The following is a 12,339-nucleotide window of genomic DNA, read 5'->3' as shown; positions in this document are numbered from 1 at the left end:
GCGTTTGGGGGCCTGTGGCTGGGAGTGGCCGGCTGGCACTTGAAAATCCACCATACACAGGATGGTTCCCAGATGAAAGGTGGCACCAGTGCCAAGTCGGGCTGGTTTGATAGAGCCAAATGGCTTCTGCAATCTGCCAGCCAGAAGCGAGCTGGGTGAGTTTTGTTTTCCAGGGAAAATGGCCGTGGTTTGTGTTTGGGGGTATGTGGTTGGGAGTGGCCGGCTGGCTCCTGAAAATCCACGATACGCAGGATGGTTCCCAGACCCAAGGGGGGACCAGTACCAAGTCGGGCTGGTTTGATAGGGCCAAGTGGCTCCTGCAATCTGCCAGCCAGAAGCGGGGCGGGTGAGTTTTTTGTCCCAGGGAAATAGGCCGTGGTTTGTGTTGGGGGGCCTGTGGCTGGGAGTGACCAGCTGGCTCCTGAAAATCCACGATACGCAGGATGGTTCCCAGATGAACGTTGGCACCAGTGCCGAGTCGGATTGGTTTGATAGTAACAAGTGGCTCCTGCAATCTGCCAGCCAAAAGACGGGCAGGTCAGTTTTACTTCCAGGGAAATGGGCCGTAGTTTGTGTTTCGGGGCCTGTGGCTGGGAGTGGCCGGCTGGCTCCTGAAAATCCACGATACGCAGTATGGTTCCCAGATGAACGGTGGCACCAGTGCCGAGTCGGATTGGTTTGATAGTACCAAGTGGCTCCTGCAATCTGCCAGCCAAAAGACGGGCAGGTCAGTTTTACTTCCAGGGAAAAGGGCCGTAGTTTGTGTTTGGGGGCCTGTGGCTGGGAGTGGCCGGCTGGCTCCTGAAAATCCACGATACGCAGGATGGTTCCCAGACCCAAAGGGGGACCAGTGCAGAGTCGGGCTGGTTTGATATTACCAAGTGGCTCCTGCAATCTACCATCCAGAAGCGGGGCAGCTGAGTTTTTTTTCCAGGGAAAAGGGCCTTGGTTTTTGTTTGGGGGCCTGTGGCTGGGAGTGGCCGGCTGGCTCCTGAAAATCCACGATACACAGGATGGTTCCCAGATGAACGGTGGCACCTGTGCCGAGTCGGATTGGTTTGATAGTACGAAGTGGCTCCTGCAATCTGCCAGCCAGAAGATGGGCAGGTCAGTTTTACTTCCAGGGAAATGGGCCGTAGTTTTTGTTTCGGGGCCTGTGGCTGGGAGTGGCCGGCTGGCTCCTGAAAATCCACGATACGCATAATGGTTCCCAGACCCAAGGGGGCACCAGTGCCGAGTCGGGCTGGTTTGACCGTACCAAGTGGCTCCTGCAATCTGCCAGCCAGAAGATGGGCAGGTCAGTTTTACTTCCAGGGAAAAGGGCCGTAGTTTGTGTTTGGGGACCTGTGGCTGGGAGTGGCCGGCTGGCTCCTGGAAATCCACAATACGCAGAATGGTTCCCAGATGAACGGTGGCACCAGTGCCGAGTCGGATTAGTTTGATAGTACCAAGTGGCTCCTGCAATCTGCCAGCCAAAAGACGGGCAGGTCAGTTTTACTTCCAGGGAAAAGGGCCGTAGTTTGTGTTTGGGGACCTGTGGCTGGGAGTGGCCGGCTGGCTCCTGAAAATCCACGATACGCAGAATGGTTCCCAGATGAACGGTGGCACCAGTGCCGAGTCGGATTGGTTTGATAGTACCAAGTGGCTCCTGCAATCTGCCAGCCAAAAGACGGGCAGGTCAGTTTTACTACCAGGGAAAAGGGTCGTAGTTTCTGTTTCGGGGCCTGTGGCTGGGAGTGGCCGGCTGGCTCCTGAAAATCCACGATACGCAGGATGGTTCCCAGATGAATGGTGGCACCAGTGCCAAGTCCGGCTGGTTTGATAGAGCCGAGGTGCTCCTGCAATCTGCCACCCAGAAGCGGGGCAGGTGAGTTTTGTTTGGCAGGGAAAATGGCCGTGTATTGTGTTTGGGGGCCTGTGGCTCTGAGTGGCCGGCTGGCTCCTGAAAATCCACGATACGCAGGATGGTTCCCAGACCCAAAGGGGGACCAGTGCCGAGTTGGGCTGGTTTGATATTACCAAGTGGCTCCTGCAATCTACCATCCAGAAGCGGGGCAGCTGAGTTTTTTTTCCAGGGAATAGGGCCGTGGTTTGCGTTTGGGGGCCTGTGGCTGGGAGTGGCCGGCTGGCACTTGAAAATCCACCATACACAGGATGGTTCCCAGATGAAAGGTGGCACCAGTGCCAAGTCGGGCTGGTTTGATAGAGCCAAATGGCTTCTGCAATCTGCCAGCCAGAAGCGAGCTGGGTGAGTTTTGTTTTCCAGGGAAAATGGCCGTGGTTTGTGTTTGGGGGTATGTGGTTGGGAGTGGCCGGCTGGCTCCTGAAAATCCACGATACGCAGGATGGTTCCCAGACCCAAGGGGGGACCAGTACCAAGTCGGGCTTGTTTGATAGGGCCAAGTGGCTCCTGCAATCTGCCAGCCAGAAGCGGGGCGGGTGAGTTTTTTGTCCCAGGGAAATAGGCCGTGGTTTGTGTTGGGGGGCCTGTGGCTGGGAGTGACCAGCTGGCTCCTGAAAATCCACGATACGCAGGATGGTTCCCAGATGAACGTTGGCACCAGTGCCGAGTCGGATTGGTTTGATAGTAACAAGTGGCTCCTGCAATCTGCCAGCCAAAAGACGGGCAGGTCAGTTTTACTTCCAGGGAAATGGGCCGTAGTTTGTGTTTCGGGGCCTGTGGCTGGGAGTGGCCGGCTGGCTCCTGAAAATCCACGATACGCAGTATGGTTCCCAGATGAACGGTGGCACCAGTGCCGAGTCGGATTGGTTTGATAGTACGAAGTGGCTCCTGCAATCTGCCAGCCAGAAGATGGGCAGGTCAGTTTTACTTCCAGGGAAATGGGCCGTAGTTTGTGTTTCGGGGCCTGTGGCTGGGAGTGGCCGGCTGGCTCCTGAAAATCCACGATACGCATAATGGTTCCCAGACCCAAGGGGGCACCAGTGCCGAGTCGGGCTGGTTTGACCGTACCAAGTGGCTCCTGCAATCTGCCAGCCAGAAGATGGGCAGGTCAGTTTTACTTCCAGGGAAAAGGGCCGTAGTTTGTGTTTGGGGACCTGTGGCTGGGAGTGGCCGGCTGGCTCCTGGAAATCCACAATACGCAGAATGGTTCCCAGATGAACGGTGGCACCAGTGCCGAGTCGGATTAGTTTGATAGTACCAAGTGGCTCCTGCAATCTGCCAGCCAAAAGACGGGCAGGTCAGTTTTACTTCCAGGGAAAAGGGCCGTAGTTTGTGTTTGGGGGCCTGTGGCTGGGAGTGGCCGGCTGGCTCCTGGAAATCCAGGATTTGCAGGATGGTTCCCAGATGAAAGTGGCACCAGTGCCAAGTCAAGCTGGTTTGATAGAGCCAAGTGGCTTCTGCAATCTGCCAGCCAGCAGCGGGGTGGGTGAGTATTGTTTTCCAGGGAAAATGGCCGTGGTTTGTGTTTGGGGGTATGTGGTTGGGAGTGGCCGGCTGGCTCCTGAAAATCCACGATACGCAGGATGGTTCCCAGACCCAAGGGGGGACCAGTACCAAGTCGGGCTGGTTTCATAGGGCCAAGTGGCTCCTGCAATCTGCCAGCCCGAAGCGGGGCGGGTGAGTTTTTTTTGCCAGGGAAAAGGGCCGTAGTTTTTGTTCGAGGGCCTGTGGCTGGGAGTGGCCGGCTGGCTCCTGAAAATCCACGATATGCAGGATGATTCGCAGACCCAAGGGGGCACCAGTGCCGAGTCGGATTGGTTTGATAGTACCAAGTGGCTCCTGCAATCTGCCAGCCAGAAGCAGGGAGGGTGAGTTTTGTTTGCCAGGGAAAAGGGCCGTGGTTTGTGTTCGGGGGCCTGTGGCTGGGAGTGGCCGGCTGGCTCCTGAAAATCCACGATATGCAGGATGATTCCCAGACCCAAGGGGGCACCAGTGCCGAGTCGGGCTGGTTTGATAGAGCAGTGCCTCCTGCAATCTGCCAGCCAGAAGCAGGGAGGGTGAGTTTTGTTTGCCAGGGAAAAGGGCCGTGGTTTGTGTTCGGGGGCCTGTGGCTGGGAGTGGCCGGCTGGCTCCTGAAAATCCACGATATGCAGGATGATTCCCAACCCAAGGTGGCACCAGTGCCAAGTCGGACTGGTAAGATTGTACAAAGTGGCTCATGCTATCTACCATCCAGAAGCGGGGGAGCTGAGTTTTTTTCCAGGGAAAAGGGCCGTGGTTTGTGTTCAGGGGCCTGTGGCTGGGAGTGGCCGGCTGGCTCCTGAAAATCCACGATACGCAGGATGGTTCCCAGATGAAAGTGGCACCAGTGCCAAGTCGGGCTGGTTTGATAGAGCCAAGTGGCTCCTGCAATCTGCCAGCCAGAAGCGGGGCGGGTGAGTTTTGTTTGCCTGGGAAAAGGGCCGTGGTTTGTGTTCGGGGGCCTGTGGCTGGGAGTTGCTGGCTGGCTCCTGAAAATCCACGATACGCAGGATGATTCCCAACCCAAGGTGGCACCAGTGCCATGTCGGACTAGTAAGATTGTACAAAGTGGCTCGTGCAATCTACCATCCAGAAGCGGGGGAGCTGAGTTTTTTTTCCAGGGAAAAGGGCCATGGTTTGTGTTCAGGGGCCTGTGGCTGGGAGTGGCCGGCAGGCTCCTGAAAATCCACGATACGCAGGATGGTTCCCAGATGAACGGTGGCACCAGTGCCGAGTCGGATTGGTTTGATAGTACCAAGTGGCTCCTGCAATCTGCCAGCCAAAAGACGGGCAGGTCAGTTTTACTTCCAGGGAAAAGGGCCGTAGTTTGTGTTTGGGGGCCTGTGGCTGGGAGTGGCCGGCTGGCTCCTGAAAATCCACGATACGCAGGATGGTTCCCAGATGAATGGTGGCACCAGTGCCAAGTCCGGCTGGTTTGATAGAGCCGAGGTACTCCTGCAATCTGCCACCCAGAAGCGGAGCAGGTGAGTTTTGTTTGGCAGGGAAAATGGCCGTTTATTGTGTTTGGTGGCCTGTGGCTATGAGTGGCCGGCTGGCTCCTGAAAATCCACGCCGCGCAGGATGGTTCCCAGACCCAAAGTGGCACCAGTGCCAAGTCCGGCTGGTTTGGTATTACCAAGTGGCTCCTGCAATCTACCATCCAGAAGCGGGGCAGCTGAGTTTTTTTTCCAGGGAAAAGGGCCGTAGTTTGTGTTTGGGGGCCTGTGGCCGGGAGTGGCCGGCTGGCTCCTGAAAATCCACCATACACAGGATGGTTCCCAGATGAAAGGTGGCACCAGTGCCGAGTCGGATTGGTTTGATAGTACAAAGTGGCTCCTGCAATCTGCCAGCCAGAAGATGGGCCAGTCATTGTTACTTCCAGGGAAATGGGCCGTAGTTTTTGTTTCGGGGCCTGTGGCTGGGAGTGGCCGGCTGGCTCCTGAAAATCCACGATACGCAGGATGGTTCCCAGACCCAAGGGGGCACCAGTGCCGAGTCGGATTGGTTTGATAGTACCAAGTGGCTCCTGCAATCTGCCAGCCAGAAGATGGGCAGGTCAGTTTTACTTCCAGGGAAAAGGGCCGTAGTTTGTGTTTGGGGACCTGTGGCTGGAAGTGGACGGCTGGCTCCTGAAAATCCACGATACGCAGGATGGTTCCCAGATGAACGGTGGCACCAGTGCCGAGTCGGATTGGTTTGATAATACCAAGTGGCTCCTGCAATCTGCCAGCCAAAAGACGGGCAGGTCAGTTTTACTTCCAGGGAAAAGGGCCGTAGTTTTTGTTTCGGGGCCTGTGGCTGGGAGTGGCCGGCTGGCTCCTGAAAATCCACGATACGCAGAATGGTTCCCAGATGAACGGTGGCACCAGTGCCGAGTCGGATTGGTTTGATAGTACCAAGTGGCTCCTGCAATCTGCCAGCCAAAAGACGGGCAGGTCAGTTTTACTTCCAGGGAAAAGGGCCGTAGTTTGTGTTTGGGGGCCTGTGGCTGGGAGTGGCCGGCTGGCTCCTGAAAATCCACGATACGCAGGATGGTTCCCAGATGAATGGTGGCACCAGTGCCAAGTCTGGCTGGTTTGATAGAGCCGAGGTGCTCCTGAAATCTGCCACCCAGAAGCGGGGCAGGTGAGTTTTGTTTGGCAGGGAAAATAGCCGTGTATTGTGTTTGGGGGCCTGTGGCTCTGAGTGGCCGGCTGGCTCCTGAAAATCCACGATACGCAGGATGGTTCCCAGACCCAAAGGGGGACCAGTGCCGAGTCGGGCTGGTTTGATAGAGCCAAATGGCTTCCGCAATCTGCCAGCCAGAAGCGGGGTGGGTGAGTTTTTTTTCCAGGGAAAAGGGCTGTGGTTTGTGTTTGGGGGCCTGTGGTTGGGAGTGGCCGGCTGGTTCCTGAAAATCCACCATACACAGGATGGTTCCCAGACCCAAGGGGGCACCAGTGCCGAGTCGGATTGGTTTGATAGTTCCAAGTGGCTCCTGCAATCTGCCAGCCAGAAGATGGGCAGGTCAGTTTTACTTCCAGGGAAAAGGGCCGTAGTTTGTGTTTGGGGACCTGTGGCTGGGAGTGGCCCGCTGGCTCCTGAAAATCCACGATACGCCGGATGGTTCCCAGATGAACGGTGGCACCAGTGCCGAGTCGGATTGGTTTGATAGTAACAAGTGGCTCCTGCAATCTGCCAGCCAAAAGACGGGAAGGTCAGTTTTACTTCCAGGGAAATGGGCCGTAGTTTGTGTTTCGGGGCCTGTGGCTGGGAGTGGCCGGCTGGCTCCTGAAAATCCACGATACGCAGGATGGTTCCCAGATGAACGGTGGCACCAGTGCCGAGTCGGATTGGTTTGATAGTACCAAGTGGCTCCTGCAATCTGCCAGCCAAAAGACGGGCAGGTCAGTTTTACTTCCAGGGAAAAGGGCCGTAGTTTGTGTTTGGGGGCCTGTGGCTGGGAGTGGCCGGCTGGCTCCTGAAAATCCACGATACGCAGGATGGTTCCCAGATGAATGGTGGCACCAGTGCCAAGTCAGGCTGGTTTGATAGAGCCGAGGTACTCCTGCAATCTGCCACCCAGAAGCGGGGCAGGTGAGTTTTGTTTGGCAGGGAAAATGGCCGTTTATTGTGTTTGGTGGCCTGTGGCTATGAGTGGCCGGCTGGCTCCTGAAAATCCACGCCGCGCAGGATGGTTCCCAGACCCAAAGTGGCACCAGTGCCAAGTCCGGCTGGTTTGGTATTACCAAGTGGCTCCTGCAATCTACCATCCAGAAGCGGGGCAGCTGAGTTTTTTTTCCAGGGAAAAGGGCCGTAGTTTGTGTTTGGGGGCCTGTGGCCGGGAGTGGCCGGCTGGCTCCTGAAAATCCACCATACACAGGATGGTTCCCAGATGAAAGGTGGCACCAGTGCCGAGTCGGATTGGTTTGATAGTACAAAGTGGCTCCTGCAATCTGCCAGCCAGAAGATGGGCAGGTCAGTTTTACTTCCAGGGAAAAGGGCCGTAGTTTGTGTTTGGGGACCTGTGGCTGGGAGTTGCTGGCTGGCTCCTGAAAATCCACGATACGCAGGATGGTTCCCAGATGAACGGTGGCACCAGTGCCGAGTCGGATTGGTTTGATAATACCAAGTGGCTCCTGCAATCTGCCAGCAAAAAGACGGGCAGGTCAGTTTTACTTCCAGGGAAATGGGCCGTAGTTTGTGTTTCGGGGCCTGTGGCTGGGAGTGGCCGGCTGGCTCCTGAAAATCCACGATACGCAGAATGGTTCCCAGATGAACGGTGGCACCAGTGCCGAGTCGGATTGGTTTGATAGTACCAAGTGGCTCCTGCAATCTGCCAGCCAAAAGACGGGCAGGTCAGTTTTACTTCCAGGGAAAAGGGCCGTAGTTTGTGTTTGGGGGCCTGTGGCTGGGAGTGGCCGGCTGGCTCCTGAAAATCCACGATACGCAGGATGGTTCCCAGATGAATGGTGGCACCAGTGCCAAGTCTGGCTGGTTTGATACAGCCGAGGTGCTCCTGCAATCTGCCACCCAGAAGCGGGGCAGGTGAGTTTTGTTTGGCAGGGAAAATAGCCGTGTATTGTGTTTGGGGGCCTGTGGCTCTGAGTGGCCGGCTGGCTCCTGAAAATCCACGATACGCAGGATGGTTCCCAGACCCAAAGGGGGACCAGTGCCGAGTCGGGCTGGTTTGATAGAGCCAAATGGCTTCCGAAATCTGCCAGCCAGAAGCGGGGTGGGTGAGTTTTTTTTCCAGGGAAAAGGGCTGTGGTTTGTGTTTGGGGGCCTGTGGTTGGGAGTGGCCGGCTGGTTCCTGAAAATCCACCATACACAGGATGGTTCCCAGACCCAAGGGGGCACCAGTGCCGAGTCGGATTGGTTTGATAGTACCAAGTGGCTCCTGCAATCTGCCAGCCAGAAGATGGGCAGGTCAGTTTTACTTCCAGGGAAAAGGGCCGTAGTTTGTGTTTGGGGACCTGTGGCTGGGAGTGGCCCGCTGGCTCCTGAAAATCCACGATACGCCGGATGGTTCCCAGATGAACGGTGGCACCAGTGCCGAGTCGGATTGGTTTGATAGTAACAAGTGGCTCCTGCAATCTGCCAGCCAAAAGACGGGCAGGTCAGTTTTACTTCCAGGGAAATGGGCCGTAGTTTGTGTTTCGGGGCCTGTGGCTGGGAGTGGCCGGCTGGCTCCTGAAAATCCACGATACGCAGAATGGTTCCCAGATGAACGGTGGCACCAGTGCCGAGTCGGATTGGTTTGATAGTACCAAGTGGCTCCTGCAATCTGCCAGCCAGCAGCGGGGTGGGTGAGTATTGTTTTCCAGGGAAAATGGCCGTGGTTTGTGTTTGGGGGTATGTGGTTGGGAGTGGCCGGCTGGCTCCTGAAAATCCACGATATGCAGGATGGTTCCCAGACCCAAGGGGGGACCAGTACCAAGTCGGGCTGGTTTCATAGGGCCAAGTGCCTCCTGCAATCTGCCAGCCAGAAGCAGGGAGGGTGAGTTTTGTTTGCCAGGGAAAAGGGCCGTGGTTTGTGTTCGGGGGCCTGTGGCTGGGAGTGGCCGGCTGGCTCCTGAAAATCCACGATATGCAGGATGATTCCCAGACCCAAGGGGGCACCAGTGCCGAGTCGGGCTGGTTTGATAGAGCAGTGCCTCCTGCAATCTGCCAGCCAGAAGCAGGGAGGGTGAGTTTTGTTTGCCAGGGAAAAGGGCCGTGGTTTGTGTTCGGGGGCCTGTGGCTGGGAGTGGCCGGCTGGCTCCTGAAAATCCACGATATGCAGGATGATTCCCAACCCAAGGTGGCACCAGTGCCAAGTCGGACTGGTAAGATTGTACAAAGTGGCTCATGCTATCTACCATCCAGAAGCGGGGGAGCTGAGTTTTTTTCCAGGGAAAAGGGCCGTGGTTTGTGTTCAGGGGCCTGTGGCTGGGAGTGGCCGGCTGGCTCCTGAAAATCCACGATACGCAGGATGGTTCCCAGATGAAAGTGGCACCAGTGCCAAGTCGGGCTGGTTTGATAGAGCCAAGTGGCTCCTGCAATCTGCCAGCCAGAAGCGGGGCGGGTGAGTTTTGTTTGCCAGGGAAAAGGGCCGTGGTTTGTGTTCGGGGGCCTGTGGCTGGGAGTTGCTGGCTGGCTCCTGAAAATCCACGATACGCAGGATGATTCCCAACCCAAGGTGGCACCAGTGCCATGTCGGACTAGTAAGATTGTACAAAGTGGCTCGTGCAATCTACCATCCAGAAGCGGGGGAGCTGAGTTTTTTTTCCAGGGAAAAGGGCCATGGTTTGTGTTCAGGGGCCTGTGGCTGGGAGTGGCCGGCTGGCTCCTGAAAATCCACGATACGCAGAATGGTTCCCAGATGAACGGTGGCACCAGTGCCGAGTCGGATTGGTTTGATAGTACCAAGTGGCTCCTGCAATCTGCCAGCCAAAAGACGGGCAGGTCAGTTTTACTTCCAGGGAAAAGGGCCGTAGTTTGTGTTTGGGGGCCTGTGGCTGGGAGTGGCCGGCTGGCTCCTGAAAATCCACGATATGCAGGATGGTTCCCAGATGAATGGTGGCACCAGTGCCAAGTCCGGCTGGTTTGGTAGAGCCGAGGTGCTCCTGCAATCTGCCACCCAGAAGCGGGGCAGGTGAGTTTAGTTTGGCAGGGAAAATGGCCGTTTATTGTGTTTGGTGGCCTGTGGCTATGAGTGGCCGGCTGGCTCCTGAAAATCCACGCCGCGCAGGATGGTTCCCAGACCCAAAGTGGCACCAGTGCCAAGTCCGGCTGGTTTGGTATTACCAAGTGGCTCCTGCAATCTACCATCCAGAAGCGGGGCAGCTGAGTTTTTTTTCCAGGGAAATGGGCCGTAGTTTGTGTTTCGGGGCCTGTGGCTGGGAGTGGCCGGCTGGCTCCTGAAAATCCACGATACGCAGAATGGTTCCCAGATGAACGGTGGCACCAGTGCCGAGTCGGATTGGTTTGATAGTACCAAGTGGCTCCTGCAATCTGCCAGCCAAAAGACGGGCAGGTCAGTTTTACTTCCAGGGAAAAGGGCCGTAGTTTGTGTTTCGGGGCCTGTGGCTGGGAGTGGCCGGCTGGCTCCTGAAAATCCACGATACGCAGAATGGTTCCCAGATGAACGGTGGCACCAGTGCCGAGTCGGATTGGCTTGATAGTACCAAGTGGCTCCTGCAATCTGCCAGCCAGAAGATGGGCAGGTCAGTTTTACTTCCAGGGAAAAGGGCCGTAGTTTGTGTTTGGGGACCTGTGGCTGGGAGTGGCCCGCTGGCTCCTGAAAATCCACGATACGCCGGATGGTTCCCAGATGAACGGTGGCACCAGTGCCGAGTCGGATTGGTTTGATAGTAACAAGTGGCTCCTGCAATCTGCCAGCCAAAAGACGGGAAGGTCAGTTTTACTTCCAGGGAAATGGGCCGTAGTTTGTGTTTCGGGGCCTGTGGCTGGGAGTGGCCGGCTGGCTCCTGAAAATCCACGATACGCAGAATGGTTCCCAGATGAACGGTGGCACCAGTGCCGAGTCGGATTGGTTTGATAGTACCAAGTGGCTCCTGCAATCTGCCAGCCAAAAGACGGGCAGGTCAGTTTTACTTCCAGGGAAAAGGGCCGTAGTTTTTGTTTCGGGGCCTGTGGCTGGGAGTGGCCGGCTGGCTCCTGAAAATCCACGATACGCAGGATGGTTCCCAGATGAATGGTGGCACCAGTGCCAAGTCCGGCTGGTTTGATAGAGCCGAGGTGCTCCTGCAATCTGCCACCCAGAAGCGGGGCAGGTGAGTTTTGTTTGGCAGGGAAAATGGCCGTGTATTGTGTTTGGGGGCCTGTGGCTCTGAGTGGCCGGCTGGCTCCTGAAAATCCACGATACGCAGGATGGTTCCCAGACCCAAGAGGGACCAGTGCCGAGTCGGGCTGGTTTGATATTACCAAGTGGCTCCTGCAATCTACCATCCAGAAGCGGGGTGGGTGAGTTTTTTTTCCAGGGAATAGGGCCGTGGTTTGTGTTTGGGGGCCTGTGGCTGGGAGTGGCCGGCTGGCTCCTGAAAATCCACCATACACAGGATGGTTCCCAGATGAAAGGTGGCACCAGTGCCGAGTCGGATTGGTTTGATAGTACCAAGTGGCTCCTGCAATCTGCCAGCCAAAAGACGGGCAGGTCAGTTTTACTTCACGGGAAAAGGGCCGTAGTTTGTGTTTGGGGACCTGTGGCTGGGAGAGGCCGGCTGGCTCCTGGAAATCCACGATACGCAGGAAGGTTCCCAGATGAAAGTGGCACCAGTGCCAAGTCGGGCTGGTTTGATAGAGCCAAGTGGCTCCTGCAATCTACCAGTCAGAAGCGGGGTGGGTGAGTTTTGTTTGCCAGGGCAAAGGGCCGTGGTTTGTGTTCGGGGGCCTGTGGCTGGGAGTGGCCGGCTGGCTCCTGAAAATCCACGATACGCAGGATGGTTCCAAGACCCAAGGGGGGACCAGTGCCGAGTCGGGCTGGTTTGATAGAGCCAAATGGCTTCTGCAATCTGCCAGCCAGAAGCGGGGCAGGTGAGTTTTTTTTCCCAGGGAAAAGGGCCGTGATTTGTGTTGGGGGGCCTGTGGCTGGGAGTGGCCAGCTGGCTCCTGAAAATCCACGCCGCGCAGGATGGTTCCAAGACCCAAGGGGGGACCAGTGCCGAGTCGGGCTGGTTTGATAGTACCAAGTGGTCCTGCAATCAACCATCCAGATGCGGGGCAGCTGAGTTTTTTTTCCAGGGAAAAGGGCCGTAGTTTGTGTTTGGGGGCCTGTGGCTGGGAGTGGCCGGCTGGCTCCTGAAAATCCACGATACGCAGGATGGTTCCCAGATGAACGGTGGCACCAGTGCCGAGTCGGATTGGTTTGATAGTACCAAGTGGCTCCTGCAATCTGCCAGCCAAAAGACGGGCAGGTCAGTTTTACTTCCAGG

This window comes from Zonotrichia albicollis, chromosome W (assembly GCF_047830755.1).
Source record: "Zonotrichia albicollis isolate bZonAlb1 chromosome W, bZonAlb1.hap1, whole genome shotgun sequence".
Classification (NCBI taxonomy): domain Eukaryota; kingdom Metazoa; phylum Chordata; class Aves; order Passeriformes; family Passerellidae; genus Zonotrichia; species Zonotrichia albicollis.
Note: the sequence above shows the minus strand (reverse complement) of the source record.